Genomic DNA, 16,061 nt, shown 5'->3' with positions numbered 1-16,061 from the left:
AAAATGCAACCATTGAAATCCTGTCGCAGCGAACTCGAGCACCCAACAACAACCACCACGGATGACAACACTCAGACTGTGGGAAAAGTGCATAAAAATGATGCCTCTAGAAAAAAAAAACACACAAGCGTCTTTGTTGTCAGATCCATACATGGAGGTTAGATCTTCGGTGTTCATTCCGAAGAAGTCTGGGCAAACCACAGACAACACTTTCAACAAGGGTATATTGTATAACACCACCATGTCAATGTACAGCCAGGTTAGACCTAGAGTTTCACTCCGAAGCTCGAGACTCTTTGATCATTAGCACCACCAAACTTGAGTCGCCCCATGCTACCGCTCCCAGTTTCAATGAATAAATCAAGCTAGATCAGCACACGTTGATAGTCGTGCACACTCACAACCCTGGGTTGGACATCTCCACGCAACCGTACATACTTTAGTCCAAACCAAAGGGTTTTACGGTCGGCCGTTCCGGCCTCCGGTCTTGTGCGGAAGGCCGAGATCTGCCGCGTCGTGCTCAGCTCCTAGTAGAAAACAGGGCATCAGTTCTAGTTTTAAAGGGCCTTTAATCCCGGTTCTGCAATCGGGACTAAACGATCGGAACTAAAGGCCCCCACTTTTACTCCCGGTTGGGTTACAAACCTGGACTAAAAGAGCTCCACGTGGCTTCTGTGGGCCGCCCAGGCAGGATAACATTTAGTCCTGATTGATAACACCGACCGGGACTAAAAGGCAGCCACGCCTCAGCAGCTGTCAGGTGCTGGGATTTTATTTAAAGGAGGGGTTTAGGGGTTTCATATTGTGTTTCCCCCTTTTTTTGCGTTTACCCTTCAATTATTTTATATTTAGGGTTTCATTTTCACTTATGCTTTCCATTCAACTCGACGCTAGCTACTACATATAGCAATAAAGGAACCATTAATTACACAACATCCATATACAGAGAGAAGTGACCTCTATTTCTCCGTGCTTGGTCGAACAACCACTAGTAGAAAACAGGGCTTTCGTTCGGGCCTGGCCAACCCATTAGTCCCGGTTCCGCACGAATCGGGACCCATGGGGTGCATTAGTCCCGGTTCGTGAGTCCAGGGGGCCGGCCGGGCCACGTGGGCCACTGGTCCCGGTTCGTCTGGACCTTTTGGTCCCGGTTCAAGGCACGAACCGGGACCAATGCGCCTCGCCCCTGGCCCATGACCATTAGTCCCGGTTTGTGCCACAAACCGGGACTAAAGGGTTGGTCCTTGTTGCGGCCAGAGTTTAGTCCCACCTCGCCAACCGAAGGGCGCTCACACCAGTTTATAAGCCCGTCCCTCTCTGCCTTGTTGAGCTCCTCTCAAAATGAAAATAGATGCCCTTATACAGGGAATTTGACCTAAATTCAAAGTGAGTTTCTCTGAAATTCATAGAAATTTATTATGAATTTAGGTTGAATTTTTTCTATAAGCGCATCTATGCTCATTTTTTTATGTTGGGGTTGGCGATCTTTACAAACTTTTTGTGTGCTGAATAAGCACCATTCAAAATCAGTCTCTGCTTTGAATGGTGCATTTTGAACACACAAAAAGTCAGGAGTTCAAATAAGTTTTAAAAAATGAAATCCCTTTGTAACAGACGAGGTTCCGTATGAAATCCTGATACTTTGAAAGAGATTGTCCATTTTGTACACGAAGTGCATCCAGTTTTTGCCGTAACCCTCTCAACTTCTTGAACATGCTATGTGGATGAAATGATGATACCATGCCAACTTTCAACCTTTTCAGAGTTCATTTGAAATGCTTTTCAATTTAAGGGTCTTATAACTCAAAATAATTAGTAAATGCATGAAAAATAACAAATGAAGTCAGAAAGGATTGAAAAATGATGATGTGGCTTTGAATGGTGCATTTTCAACACACAAAAAGTCAGGAGTTCAAATAAGTTTTAAAAAACGAAATCCCTTTGTAACAGACGAGTTTCCGTATGAAATCCTGATACTTTGAAAGAGATTGTCCGTTTTGTACACGAAGTGCATCCAGTTTTTGCCGTAACCCTCTCAACTTTCTTGAACATGCTATGTGGATGAAATGATGATACCATTCAAACTTTCAACCTTTTCAGAGTTCATTTGAAATGCTTTTATAAACTCTAATAGCAAAAGGAATCAACTAAAAAGCTTTTATAAACCTCTAGTATTTTCGTAAAGAATTAAAATTTAAACTATTCAAATTTGGAAACTAATGGAGTAACAGAAAGTTTATAATTATTCTAAGCTAAAAGCAAAAAGAACAAAAAAATAAAGCAAAAATCAAAAGAAAATAAATAATTCAAAAAACAAAAAAAAATACTGAAAAAATAAAAAAATGCCGCCTAATGGGCCACACGGCCTGCATACGACTAGAAACCCATCTGCACATGGGCCAGGATGCAGGCCCGCATGCCCAATAGGCCCAACATGGCAGTGACAAGGGTAGGCATGTGCCTGCATATTAGAGAGGAGCTCAGCACCTGAGCTGCAATGCAGCTTATAAACAGGTGCTGAGCTCTCTCAGCTAGCGAGGTGGGACTAAACTTCCCACCGCACAACGCCAGCACATTAGTCCCGGTTGGTGGCTCCAACCGGAACCAATGCTCCAATTTGGTCCCGGTTGGTGGCACCAACCGGTACCAATGCCCACCCTTTAGTCCCGGTTGGTGCCACCAACCGGGACCAAAGCCCTCTGCTTCCCGCCCTTTGGGCTGCTGAAAAGAGGCCTTTGGTCCCGGTTGGTGCCACCAACCGGGACTAAAGGTGGCATTGGTCCCGGTTTGTGCGTCAAACCGGGACCAAAGCCTTTGCTATATTAGCCAGCACTTAGGAAATTTTCAGATTTTCATCGCCAGTTTCACCCCGCCCGACGACGCCGCGAGCTCGATCTACGCCGCCAGGCTGCCCCGCCGCCGTCGCCGTCGCCCGTGCCCCCGAGCCCACGCCGTCGCCCGTCGCCGTCGTCCTCCGCCCCCCGCCGCCGTCGCCGTCGCCCTCCGCCGCGCGCCCCCGAGCCGTGTCGCCCGTACGTCACCGTCGCCGTCGCCCTCCGCCCCCGGCCTGCCGCGGTCGCCGTCGCCCTCCGCCCCCGGCCTGCCGCGGTCGCCGTCGCCCTCCGCCACCAACGCGGTCGCCCTCCGCCGCCCACGCCGTCGCCCTCCGTCGCCCGATGTGAGCCGCCGCCACGCCATGGCTCTGTTTATTTTTTTTCATATAATTTGTATTATTTTTTTGTTCATTGCATTTTTTCATATATAATATATATATATATATATATATATATATATATATATATATATGTATGTGGTAGCTATATGTATGAATATAATGTTCATAGAATTTTTTTGTTTATATACGTTTTTTTCATATATGTATTAATTTTTTATTGAGGTTAATTATTAGTAGATATCGATTTTAGGTTAGTGCTTAGTTGAACTAGTTGATTTAATAAAACTATTTTATTAAATTTTACTATATATATAAATAGTTTATTTTTAGTAAGAACTACTTTATTTTATATATTTATAGTAAGTGCTTAGTAGTTGAACTAGTTGATTAATTAATAAACTATTTTATTAAATTTTACTATATATAGAAGTAGTTTATTTTTACTAAGAACTACTTTATTTTATTTATTTATAGTAAGTGCTTAGTAGTTGAACTAGTTGATTAATTAATAAAACTACTTTATTTTATTTATAGTAAGTGCTTAATTAGTAGTTGAACTAGTTGATTTAACAAAACTAGTTTATTTTACTATAGAAGTAGTTTATTCACTGGTAGAAAAAAGCCCTTTAGTCCCGGTTCGCAACAGCCTTTAGTCCCGGCTATGCAACCGGGACTAAATATGCGCGACTAAAGACACCCCCCTTTAGTCGCGCCTCTTACGGACCGCGACTAAAGGCTTTAGTCCCGGTTCTTGTGGCTGACCGGGACTAAAGGCCCGTCCACGTGGGCGCCCGTGGTCCGTCGGGGCGGAGGACCTTTAGTCCCGGTTCTCGTGGCCAACCGGGACTAAAGGCCTCCTCCGCAGGTTTAGGGTTTTAGCCCCCCAAACCTGGTTTCTTTTTAATTTGGAGTGTTTTATTTCTTTTATATTTTATTTTGTGTTTTATTTTAATTTTGATTTAGTTTCAGTACACATATTCTACGCTACTATATACATGCATATGAAATTTCAAACAAGAAGAATTCAAGAGGAATATATAATATATATTCAATCTCGGGTGACCATATACAACTTCGAACAAGTTTCCATACACAATTAGGATGGATGACCATATACAACTTCGAACAAGTTTCAATCTCGGGTATGCATATAAATTTCTTCGTCCTCGGTATAGTGTTCTCCTTTAGGATTGATGACTTCCCTCATGAAAAATCCTGCTAATTATTCTTGAATTGGTCGGAAGCGAGCTTCTGGACTAAGCCTCCTCCGCAAGTTATCCGTCGCGTTCCGCACGCTATCCGATGCCTTCCGCTCAGAGGTGTGTCTCCGGATGTTCTCACAAACATAGTATCCACATAGATTGGTCCCCGGTGGCTGCTTATCCACATTAACTAACCTTCTGAAATCTAGCTCATGTTTGAATTCACCGACAATTTCTTCTGAGAACCGTCTCCAAACCCTACAGGGCAAAGAAAATTAAATGAACAAGGGAGTTATTAGTTACTTTATATTAGGAAATGAACGAAAGAGACCGATCGATATAGAGCTCAAATGATTGAAAATAATTACTTTTGCAGCATTTTTCTCATGTCGGCCCAACGCTTTGGATCCGAATCCATAGAGTCCATGATTAGAACTCTGGAGGTGTGAAGTTCAATATTTAGCAGAATCCAGTGGAACCTGCGGACACGTTACATGCACAGTCATGCATAACTCATCGATTAGACATACCATGCATGGAGTAAACAAAAGAGAATGGGCACAAGAGAGAAACACTCACCCAAAATGGTAAGGAAATAGAATATGACTTTTGAGTTGATGCTTTCTAAGAAACTTGTACAAGTCTTTCTCCACGTCTTCGGGGTGATGTTGTAACACATGTCCATTAACGATATGTGGGTCAATGAACCCAACATCATGGATGTTTCTTATTTTGCATTCCCAAATCTTCAATCTGCATAATAGCGTACGCAACAATATAGTTAGGACAATATATATATATATATATATATATATATATATATATATATATATATATATATATATATATATATAGTGCAGGCAATGAAGAACGAGATGAGGTAGAAATAAATCACTTACAGAACGTAGCAACTCAGCATAGATTTGTCGAGGTCGCGCAGATTGAACAGCTGGAACAATTCACTCATATGAACTTGTACAGAGTACCGTTTGGTGTGATGCTCATCTGTAACATCCGCATAAACATATTCTTTGTCGGCCCATGTTATGAATTGCTTGTACCAACGTAGCAGATTTCGCATTTGTGGTGGTAGACTCTTTTCCCGCGCAGGCTCGACGAGAGGCCCATTCCGCACATATTGTAATGCTATCTCACATACTGGCGCATCCTCAAGGCCTAAGAAGGCACGAAGAGTCAAACCCATCTCGGACGCTTGTTTCATGGCACTCGCTACAGTCAATCCAAGTGCTGCCGCAGCTGCTATGATCTCGGGGTCCTCTTCCGGACCGGCTTTCACTATGAGCGGGGGGATCGATTGTTTCTTCTGCATCCCGAGCTGGTCAACTTGTTTCCCGCTTTTTTTACTTTCTTCTTTCTCCTCCTTCAATATTTTTGCTTGCCTACGAAGTTCATGTCCATAGTCGTCAGGCATATTCAGCTCGGCTTGGGACGGTGTCGTCAAAAAATCCTTAGCCCACTTCTTTTGCTTCTCAGTGAATACTTGCTTGGGCTCAGGCTCTTTTATCGCCTTCATATCCGCCTTCCATTTCTCATAATCAGCAGACGCGGCCAATTTGGTTTCAGCTTCACTAAGTTCCCAAGGCCTTGGGAGGAGAGGCTTCAGTGATGGCTCCGGTACCCTTGTGGTCTTAGGTACATAAGGGTCCGGGTTAATAGTCCAGGAGCGGGTTTCCTTGCTGTCCGCCTGCTTCTGCTTCTTCGCCGGAGGTGGATTGGGGGGCGTCGTACCCGCCGGGAGGATTGGGGGCGTCGTACCCGCCGGAGGTTGTGGATCGGGGGACGGCGTCGAATGGCGTGAAGGAGGTGTAGGTGAACCACCACGACCACCACCACCGCCACCACCACCACCACCACCATCGGAGGGGGGTGGACTTGCTAGCCTTGGCGCCTCGCCTGGAAACACTATGTACTTCTTTTTCCATAGAATGATCTGGCGCTTGACATCTCCAAGTCTTCTCTCCCCTTCGGGTGTAGGTTTGTCAATCTCCAGGTCCTCAAACCCTTGGACTATGTCTTCCACCGTGACACGAGCATAGCCATATGCAATGGGGTTGTTGTGGTGGAGTGCTCCAGGTGTACAGGGTAAAGCACTGCCGCTAGCTACCTTCGTGGAAACGTTCCCCACGGGATAATGCAGATCACATTCTTTCATCTCCTTTACATCATCCACGGGGTAGTGAGGCTCCGGTGCACGAATCTCGATCATCGGTGCACTAGCACCAGGCGGGGCATCCGTGGAAGCCACGCTGCTTCTCCGCTGCTGGCTTCCGCGATCCGCTTCATGATCTTCATGCGGCCCTGCAGCCGATTTTTCTTTTACTAGTTCATGCACGGTCTGCTTCAACTCATGGAGTTCCGATGCAAACTTCGTCATAAGATCTGCATCCCGGTCCGTCTTTCTCTTACGGCTTCTGTAACAGTACGGGTCATTGTCCTGGGAAAACCCTACTTTCCACGGAACTTTGCCTTTGCCTCGTACACGTCCTCCGTGTTCATCATTCCCGAGGGCTGTTGTCAGTGCGTCTTTCTCTCTGTTGAACTTGATCAAGCCCTCTTGAGCTTGGGTCATTGCGTCAATAAGGGCTTGGGTGGGAGCAAACTGTCTCTGCCGGTGAACACACACCCCTGTCTCCGGGTCTAGCGATCCCCCATGCCCGTACCACCAGCTTTTGGCCCTTGGGTCCCATCCCTCTGTACCTAGAGGGATTCCTCGCACCCTCAGGTCCTCCTCCATCTTCTGCCACCTAGGCTCCGAAAGGCGGTATCCTCCTGGCCCCATAATATGATGGAACTTTTTCTTACTCGCATTATCCTTATTTTTTTCGATATTTCCTTGAAATGCTCCGATTGCTTTTGCCTCACAAATTCTGGCCAATCATCTTTCAGTTTCTCATGTTGTCCATTGAAATCCGGAGTCTTGCCCTTGTTGACATAGTCACGGGTTAAATTTTTCTTGAAGTTCCGGAATGCTTCGCCCATCTTCTGAAGAGCGAACTCTTTAACTAGCCTCCTCCTCTGACGTCCACCCGGAACCTCGTTACCGAATTCATCGACTTTGTTGTATTCCGGAGGTAGAATGAAATGTTCCATAAGCTTTCTCCAGCAATCCTTTTTCGTTCTCTTGTCGACAAAACTGAAACCAAGACGTGCCTTCTTTGGCTCCTTCCATTCCTGGACGGTGATCGGGACGTTGTCTCTAACAACGACTCCGCATTGGTTGATAAACTTTGAGGTGTGCTGTAGGGGCTTGCCGGTTTCACTGACAAACTCAATGGCATATGTTTCTCCTGTTTTCATCGCCTTGGATTTGCCACGCTTTGTCGTACTCGATCCGGAGGGCTAAAAAAAGAGAGTCGCGCGCGTTAATACATATGTATTCACATTTCAGTAAGTTTGTATCACGAGAGGCTCAATGTATATATATACCTCGCCGGAGGTGGTTGCTACTTGCAATTCGAGATCGTCGTTTGTTGACGGTTGACCTCCGTCGACAATGTCCGTTCCTTCACCTTCTTGATCATCGACAATCTCTGTTCCACCGTCAAGGTTCAGAAAAGAAGAGACTACATCCTCTTCTGAGCCCGGCACATAAGGAATCTCGTTGTTGATGATGCCCATTAAATAACGTTCAGCCTCCGGATCCCTAAGCGGCTCGGCTCTATCGTCCGCCATATGTCACTCCTGCATGTAGTAAAAATTCTTTAAGGATAAAGGAATTAAAAAATAAGATTAAGGGGACATAGAGGAGGAGGAATTAAAAAATAAGATTATTGAGCACTGCCAAGTATTTTGTTTTGTTTTCTTTGTTTTTCTTTTTGGTTTTCATTTGGTTTCTTTCTTCTTCCTTTTTTCTTCTTTTTTTCTTCTTCTTCCTTTTTTCTTCTTTTTTTATTCTTCTTCCTTTCTTCTTTCTTTCTTCTTCCTTCTATCTTCTTTCTTTCTTCTTCTTCCTTTCTTCTTCCTTTCTTCTTCTTTTTTTCTTCTTCCTTTTTCTTTCTTCTTCCATTTGGTTTTCATTTGCTTTTCATTTCTTTCTTCTTCCTGTTTCTTTCTTCTTTTTTTCTTCTTCCTTTTTCTTTCTTCTTTCTTTCTTCTTTCTTTTTTTCTTCTTCCTTTTTCTTCTTCCTTTTCTTTCTTCTTTCTTTCTTCTTTCTTTTTTCTTCTTCTTTTTTCTTCTTCTTTTTTTCTTCTTTTTTCTTCTTCTTCTTTTTTCTTCTTTCTTTTTTCTTCCTTTTCTTTCTTCTTTCTTTCTTCTTTCTTCTTCTTTTTCTTCTTCCTTTTCTTTCTTCTTTTTCTTTTTCTTCTTCCTTTTCTTCTTCTTTTTTCTTTCTTCCTTTTTCTTTCTCCTTTTCTTTTGTTTTCTTTTGTTTTTCTTCTGTTTTTTCTTCCTTTTTCCTTTTTCTTCTGTTTTTTTTCTTCTGTTTTTTTCTTCTGTTTTCTTTTGTTTTCTTTTTTCTTTTCTTCTTCCTTTTTCTTTTGTTTTCTTTTTTTCTTCCTTTTTCCTTTTTCCTTCCTTTTTCTTGTTTTTCTTCTGTTTTCTTTTGTTTTCTTCTTCTGTTTTCTTTGTTCTTTCTTCTTCTTCTTTTCCGGCGGTGGGGAGGCGCGGAGGACGGCAGGCAGGGGCAGGCGGCGGGCGGCGGGCGGCAGGGCGTCGGGAGCGGGCGGCGGGCGGCAGGCGTCGGGCGGTGGGCGGCGGGCAAGGGCAGGGGCTGCGGCGGGCAGGGCACGGGCGGCGGCGGCGCTCACTGGGGACGGGGGCGGCGGCGCGCAGGGCTTCGGCGTCGGCGTCGGGGCAGGGCTTCGGCGTCGGCGTCGGCGTCGGGGCAGGGCTTCGGTGTCGATCGGCGTCGGGGCAGGGCTTCGGCGTCGATCGGCGTCGGGGCAGGGCTTCGGCATCGAGAGAGGAGAATGGGAAGTGGCGGAAACTGCTAAGTGCAGTATATATAGACATACCTTTAGTCCCGGTTGGGGAGGCGGACCGCGACTAAAGGTACCCTTTAGTCGCGGTTGTCCACACCAACCGCGACTAAAGGGTACCTTTAGTCGCGGTCCGCCTCCCCAACCGGGACTAAAGGGTTTTGGCGCCACTTTCGTTCCCGCGCAGAAAGAGCCTTTAGTCGCGGTTGGGGACAACAACCGCGACTAAAGGGTACCTTTAGTCCCGGTCCGCCTTCCCAACCGGGACTAAAGGCATTGTGCTGCCCGCGTCGAAAGTTTAGTCCCACCTCCCTAGTTGAGAGGGGCGCGCAGTGGTTTATAAGCGCCACTGCCGCTCCCCTCTTGAGCTCCTCTCCATTGCAGGCTTACGAGCCTAATTGTTACTGCTATGCCTGATGGACCTACTAGGCCTTCTGCGGGCCTGAATCCTGGCCCATCGATGGGTTTCTAGTCGTATTCAGGCCGTGGTGGCCCAGTAGGTGGCATATTTTTTATTTTTTGCCTTTTTTTGTTTTCTTTTTTGCTTTATTTATTTTGTTTTGTTTCTCCTTACAACAAAAAACTTATTTATTTTATTTTATTTTGTTTCTAATTACTTATTTATTTTACTTTATGATAATTATTTTTGCTATTAAAATGTTAAAAATACAAATAATATATCAAAAAAATCAGAAAAATAAAAGTAATTCATTTTAACATCTTAAAAATACAATTATATATCAAAAAAATCAGAAAAATAAAACTAATTCATTTTAAAATCTTGAAAATACAAATAATATATCAAAAAATCAGAAAAATAAAACTAATTCATTTTAAAATCTTAAAAATACAATTATATATCAAAAAATCAGAAAAATAAAAATAATTCATTTTAAAATCTTAAAAATACAAATAATATATCAAAAAATTCAGTTCATCGATCCCTTGAAGGTTTGACAAAAGGTTTGATACATCATTCAGTTCATCGACCAAATACAAAGTTTGGTACAATAAATTATTACACATCAATTCTTCCCTTGTGTCCCTGCTTGCTTACGATTGTGCCGTATCCATGGAGCATCCTCATCATTTAACTTAATGCTTGGGTCAGTGTTCACTTTGAAGGGCGGAATTTCACCAAACATATTATAATCTTCTGACATGTCTGTCTTGTCCTCCACTCCCACGATGTTTCTTTTCCCTGAAAGAACAATGTGGCGCTTTGGATCATCGCATGATGTACTGATCGTTTTCTTATCTTTCCGTTTCCTCGGTTTGCTACTCATGTCCTTCAAATAAAAAACCTGAGCGACATCTTTGGCAAGGACGAATGGTTCGTCAAGGTAACCAAGATTGTTGAAATCCACCATTGTCATTCCGTATTGCTCGTCCACCTTTACCCCACCTCCTGTTAGCTTGAACCATTTGCACCGGAACAAAGGGACCTTAAAGGAGGGTCCATAGTCAAGTTCCCATATCTCCTCTATGTAACCATAATATGTGACCTTTCGCCCATTCTCGGTTGCTGCATCAAAGCGGACACCACTGTTTTGGTTGGTGCTCTTTTTATCTTGGGCGATGGTGTAAAATGTATTCCCATTTATCTCGTACCCTTGGAAAATCGTTATAGTCGAAGATGGTTTCTTGGCCAACATGTACAGCTGATCTCCAACATCATTGTCATTCATTAAATGTTTTCGCAACCAACTGCCGAAAGTCTCCATGTGGGCCTTTCTAATCCAGGATTCAGGCTTCCCCGGGTTGTCCGAGCGTAAAATATTCTTGTGTTGCTCGAAGTACGGAGCCACAAAGCTGGAATTTTGCAGAACTGTGTGGTGTGCTTCAGTCATAGAATGACCGTCCATACATATCGTGGATTTCCTTCCGATCTTGCCTTTTCCACTTAGTCTCCCCTCGTGCCGCGATTGAGGAATACCAATCGGCTTAAGGTCAGGAACATAGTCAATACAGAACTCAATTACCTCCTCATTTCCATAGCCCTTGACGATGCTTCCTTCTGGCCTAGCACGGTTACGAACATATTTCTTTAATACTCCCATGAACCTCTCAAAGGGGAACATATTGTGTAGAAATACAGGACCGAGAATGGAAATCTCTTCGACTAGGTGGAGCAGGAGGTGCGTCATAATATCGAAGAAGGATGGTGGGAACACCAACTCGAAACTGACAAGGCATTGGACCACATCGTTCTGTAACCGTGGTAGATCTTCTGGATTGATTACCTTCTGAGAGATTGCATTGAGGAATGCACATAGCTTCACAATGGCTACTCGAACATTTTCCGGTAGGAGCCCCCTCAAAGCAATCGGAAGCAATTGCGTCATAATCACGTGGCAGTCGTGAGACTTCAGGTTTTGGAACTTTTTCTCCGCCATGTTTATTATTCCCTTTATATTCGACGAGAAGCCAGACGGGACCTTCATACTGCTCAGGCATTCAAAAAAAATGACCTTCTCTTCTTTGGTAAGAGCGTAGCTGGCACGACCTTGAAACCATTCCGGATGCCGGTCATCTGGGTCTTTCAAAAGTTGCTGGTCCTGCCGTGCTTCCTTTGTATCATTTGTCTTCCCATACACGCCCAAGAAGCTTAGCAGGTTCACGCAAATATTCTTCGTAACATGCATCACGTCGATTGCAGAGCGGACATCTAGGACTTTCCAATATTCTAGCTCCCAAAATATAGATTTCTTCTTCCACATGGGTGCGTGCCCGTCAACTCCCCGCGGAACTGATTGTCCGCCAGGACCCTTTCCAAAGATGACTTTCAAATCCTTGACCATATCAAATATCTCAGCACCAGTACGTTCCGCAGGCTTCGGCCGGTGATCTGCCTTGCCGTTGAAATGCTTGCCTTTCTTTCTTACGTTATGATTTCGGGGAAGAAATCGACGATGACCCAGGTACACGTTCTTCTTACAATTAACCAAACGTACACTTTCAGTCTCATGTAAGCAGTGCGTGCATGCATTGTATCCCTTATTTGTCTGTCCCGAAAGGTTACTGAGAGCAGGCCAATCGTTGATGGTTACAAAAAGCAACGCTCGTAGGTCAAATTCCTCTCCTTTGTGCTCATCCCAGACACGTACACCAGGTCTGGCCCACAACTGTAAAAGTTCATCAACTAATGGCCTTAGGTACACATCGATGTCGTTCCCGGGTTGCTTTGGACCTTGGATGAGCACTGGCATCATAATGAACTTCCGCTTCATGCACAACCAAGGAGGAAGGTTGTAGATGCATAGAGTCACGGGCCAGGTGCTATGGCTGGAGCTCTGCTCGCCAAAAGGATTCATGCCATCAGTACTTAGACCAAATCTTATGTTCCTTGCGTCAGCTGCAAAATCTTTGAACACTCTGTCGATCTTTCTCCATTGCGTTCCATCAGCGGGGTGTCTCAACTCCCCGTCGGACTTACGGTCCTCTTTGTGCCATCGCAACGACTTGGCATGCTTTTTGTTCATGAACAGACGTTTCAACCGTGGTATTATAGGAGCATACCACATCACCTTGGCGGGAACCCTCTTCCTGGGTTTCTCGCCCTCAACATCGTCACCAGGGTCATCGCCTCTGATCTTATAACGCAATGCAGTGCATACAGGGCATTCATTCAAATTCTCGTATTCACCGCGGTAGAGGATGCAGTCGTTAATGCATGCATGTATCTTCAGAACCTCTAAACCTAGAGGGCAGACAACCTTCTTTGCTTCGTACGTACTGGCGGGCAACTCGTTATTCTTCGGAAACATATTCTTCAACATTTTCAGCAAATTTTCAAATGATGAGTCACCTACACCTTCCTGTGCCTTCCATTTTAGCAAATCCAGTGTGCAGCCCAGCTTTTTCAGACTATTATCGCATCCTGGATACAACGACTTTTTGTGATCCTCTAACATGCGATCCAAATTCTCCCTATCCTTGTCAGTTTCGCAGCGTCTCCGTGCATCAGCAATGGTCCGACCAAGATCATCAGCGGGCTCATCATGTGCCTCTTCTTCACCTTCACCTAACCCTTCCCCACCTTCAGCATCATCCTCCATGAAAGTATCACCGAAATGATCATGATAGTTGTCATCGATATCATCCCCTTCTTCATCTTCTTCCATTCTAACCCCTCTTTCTCCATGCTTGGTCCAACAATTATAGCTTGGCATGAAACCGTGCCGAAGCAGGTGCATGTGAACGTCTCTTGAGGAGGAGTAACCCTTCTGATTCTTACAGACAGCACATGGACAGATAATAAAACCTTGCTGCTTGTTCGCATTTGCCACTACGAGGAAATCTTTCAAACCCGTAGTGAACTCGCCGGAGAGTCGGGGACCGTACATCCATTGCCGATTCATCTGCATTATTATTATATAAAGTATATAATTAACCATCATGCATTTGTTAAACTAACTAGCTAGAAATAATACAAATTAAACAATGAACTACACACATGCATATTTTATCAATGACACATGAAAGGTTCAAGTTGCTAACCGCGATCGCGGAGGAAAAATAAATGAGAAAGCTCAAGTGTGGCTCGGACACTTCATATCATGTTTGTTTCAGGCTCTCGGGCATTTCATCGAACACCTTGTGTGCATAGGAGGAACCAAAAGCAAACCCACCACCCCCTTCTGAAAATTGTGAAGTGAGCTGAGTGAAGTGAAGTGAGCTGAGTCCTATATATAGGGATGGGCCTTTAGTCCCGGTTGGCCTGGCCAACCGCGACTAAAGGCCTTCGGGGACCTTTAGTCCCGGTTGGCCAGGCCAACCGGGACTAAAGCCCCTCCCGTCCGCCAGCTGGATGGGCCTTTAGTCCCGGTTGGCCTGGCCAACCGCGACTAAAGGCCTTCGGGGACCTTTAGTCCCGGTTGGCCAGGCCAACCGGGACTAAAGCCCCTCCCGTCCGCCAGCTGTCGACCGAGCGCGCTGGGCCCAGATAGTTGGTCGCGGGTCTCCTCCCGAACCGCGACTAAAGGCCCCTTTTGTCACGGTTCGATTGTTTTGGGGACTAATGGGGGCGTATGGAAGCCTCTTTTTCTACTAGTGATTTTTAGCAAGGAAATTAATAGAACTAGTTTGTTTTTTTAGTTAAAGAAATTATTCCCGCATCAACGTCGACGATGCCTATCCCGCATCCTCGTCGTCGACTCGGCGGCGGAGGCCGGCTTCATCAGAGGGGCCATGTCCGGGACTGGGCTCCGCCGGGCTGGTTTTGGGAGGTGCTACCTTCCGGTGGGCGTAGGTTGGTGAGGAGCCAGCCCGTCGTTGACCCGATCCTTGTTTGGTGGCGGTCGCGTGGGCCAGTGACGGTGCCGAGGCTTCCGGACACCGCGGAGGTGGTACGTCACCGTGTTAGCGAGGAGGACCAGCACGTCCGTCGCTACATGGTTGCATTGGAGGGCAGGTTCGACAATACCTGGCAGGTTCTTCAGGGATCTCACTGGAGCTATGATCCTGTGATGGTTCCGTCTCTTTGGGTGTCCACCGCCCGCATCGATACCCGTCGGGCGCTACTGTTCTAGCTGTACTAGCGATGCTATATGTATGATAGTATTCGAGGTGTATTAGTGATAATATTCGACGATGTACGGACGCATGGAGATGATATAGTTTTGCTTATAATTGAATGCATCCTAATTTGAATACTACTTTATTTTATGATTTGATTTTGCTTATTGAATGCTCAAAGTGGAAAACTACTCCTACTTTGAATGCTAAAATTGGAGAGCACTATGATTAGTTGATAGCTTATAGGGTTTTTTTTCGCAGAAATCTAGGAGCCCCCGGCCCCTCCATCATCCCCACCGTCGTCCCCATCACCGCCGCCTCCGACATCGAGGTGAGACCAGCCAAATCCTCTTTTAGAAAGATAATTAAACGATATTTCGGGTTAACTGTAAGTCTGTCGAGTCTCCACCATATATGAGAGGACGAAGAATCCCGCTGTTGTCGTGGGGGTAGCTTCTCCTTCGTTCCCGTGTGCTAGACAGTTTGGTGTAATGCACTCGAGAACGAAAGGAGGAGCTACCATCACCGACGGTCGCAAATGTCAGAGAGGAATCAGTGAGGGAGAGTTCCACCATATATATATGAGAGGACGAAGAATCCCGACTGTTGTCGTGGGGGTCGTTTCTCCTTTGTTCCCGTGTGCTAGAAATTTTGGTGTAATGCACTCGGGGACAAATGGAGGAGCGACCATCACCAACGGTCGAATGTATACACCACGTGAGCTGAGAGTTTTCAAGAAAAGACTCGACAAACCGATAGTCAACCCGTGATGAATAATAATGATCTAACTTAGGTTTTTTAGTACATATATTTAATTGTAGACGTTTAATATTTGAATTACGAACATAGGAAATGTGGTACTCGGACGACGAAAGTCTCCCGGGGGAGTTCGACTGGTGCCACAACGACCGAGGTCAGTGCGACAGGCCTCACCTGGACGAAGATCGGCGCTTCAGTATTAAGCTGGAGGAGACCTTCGATGTTGAAACGGTACGCAATGACGACAAGTGTTATTTTTTCGTAATTAAGCACGACTTCAACTATTTCAACGTGTACTTTTCATCTTTTACAATTCGGCTAGCTTATCCCATGCCATGCAGGACACTACGTCTTGGAGAGGATGGGTTTGAAGACCATGAAAGTATGGAAACAAAGAAAATTCACCTAAAGACCCATCATGATATATATTTTGAAGTAAATCTGTATAATTCTGAGAGCTAACCCATTTT

This window comes from Triticum aestivum, chromosome 1D (assembly GCF_018294505.1).
Source record: "Triticum aestivum cultivar Chinese Spring chromosome 1D, IWGSC CS RefSeq v2.1, whole genome shotgun sequence".
Taxonomy (NCBI): Eukaryota; Viridiplantae; Streptophyta; class Magnoliopsida; order Poales; family Poaceae; genus Triticum; species Triticum aestivum.
This window is presented reverse-complemented; position numbering follows the sequence as displayed.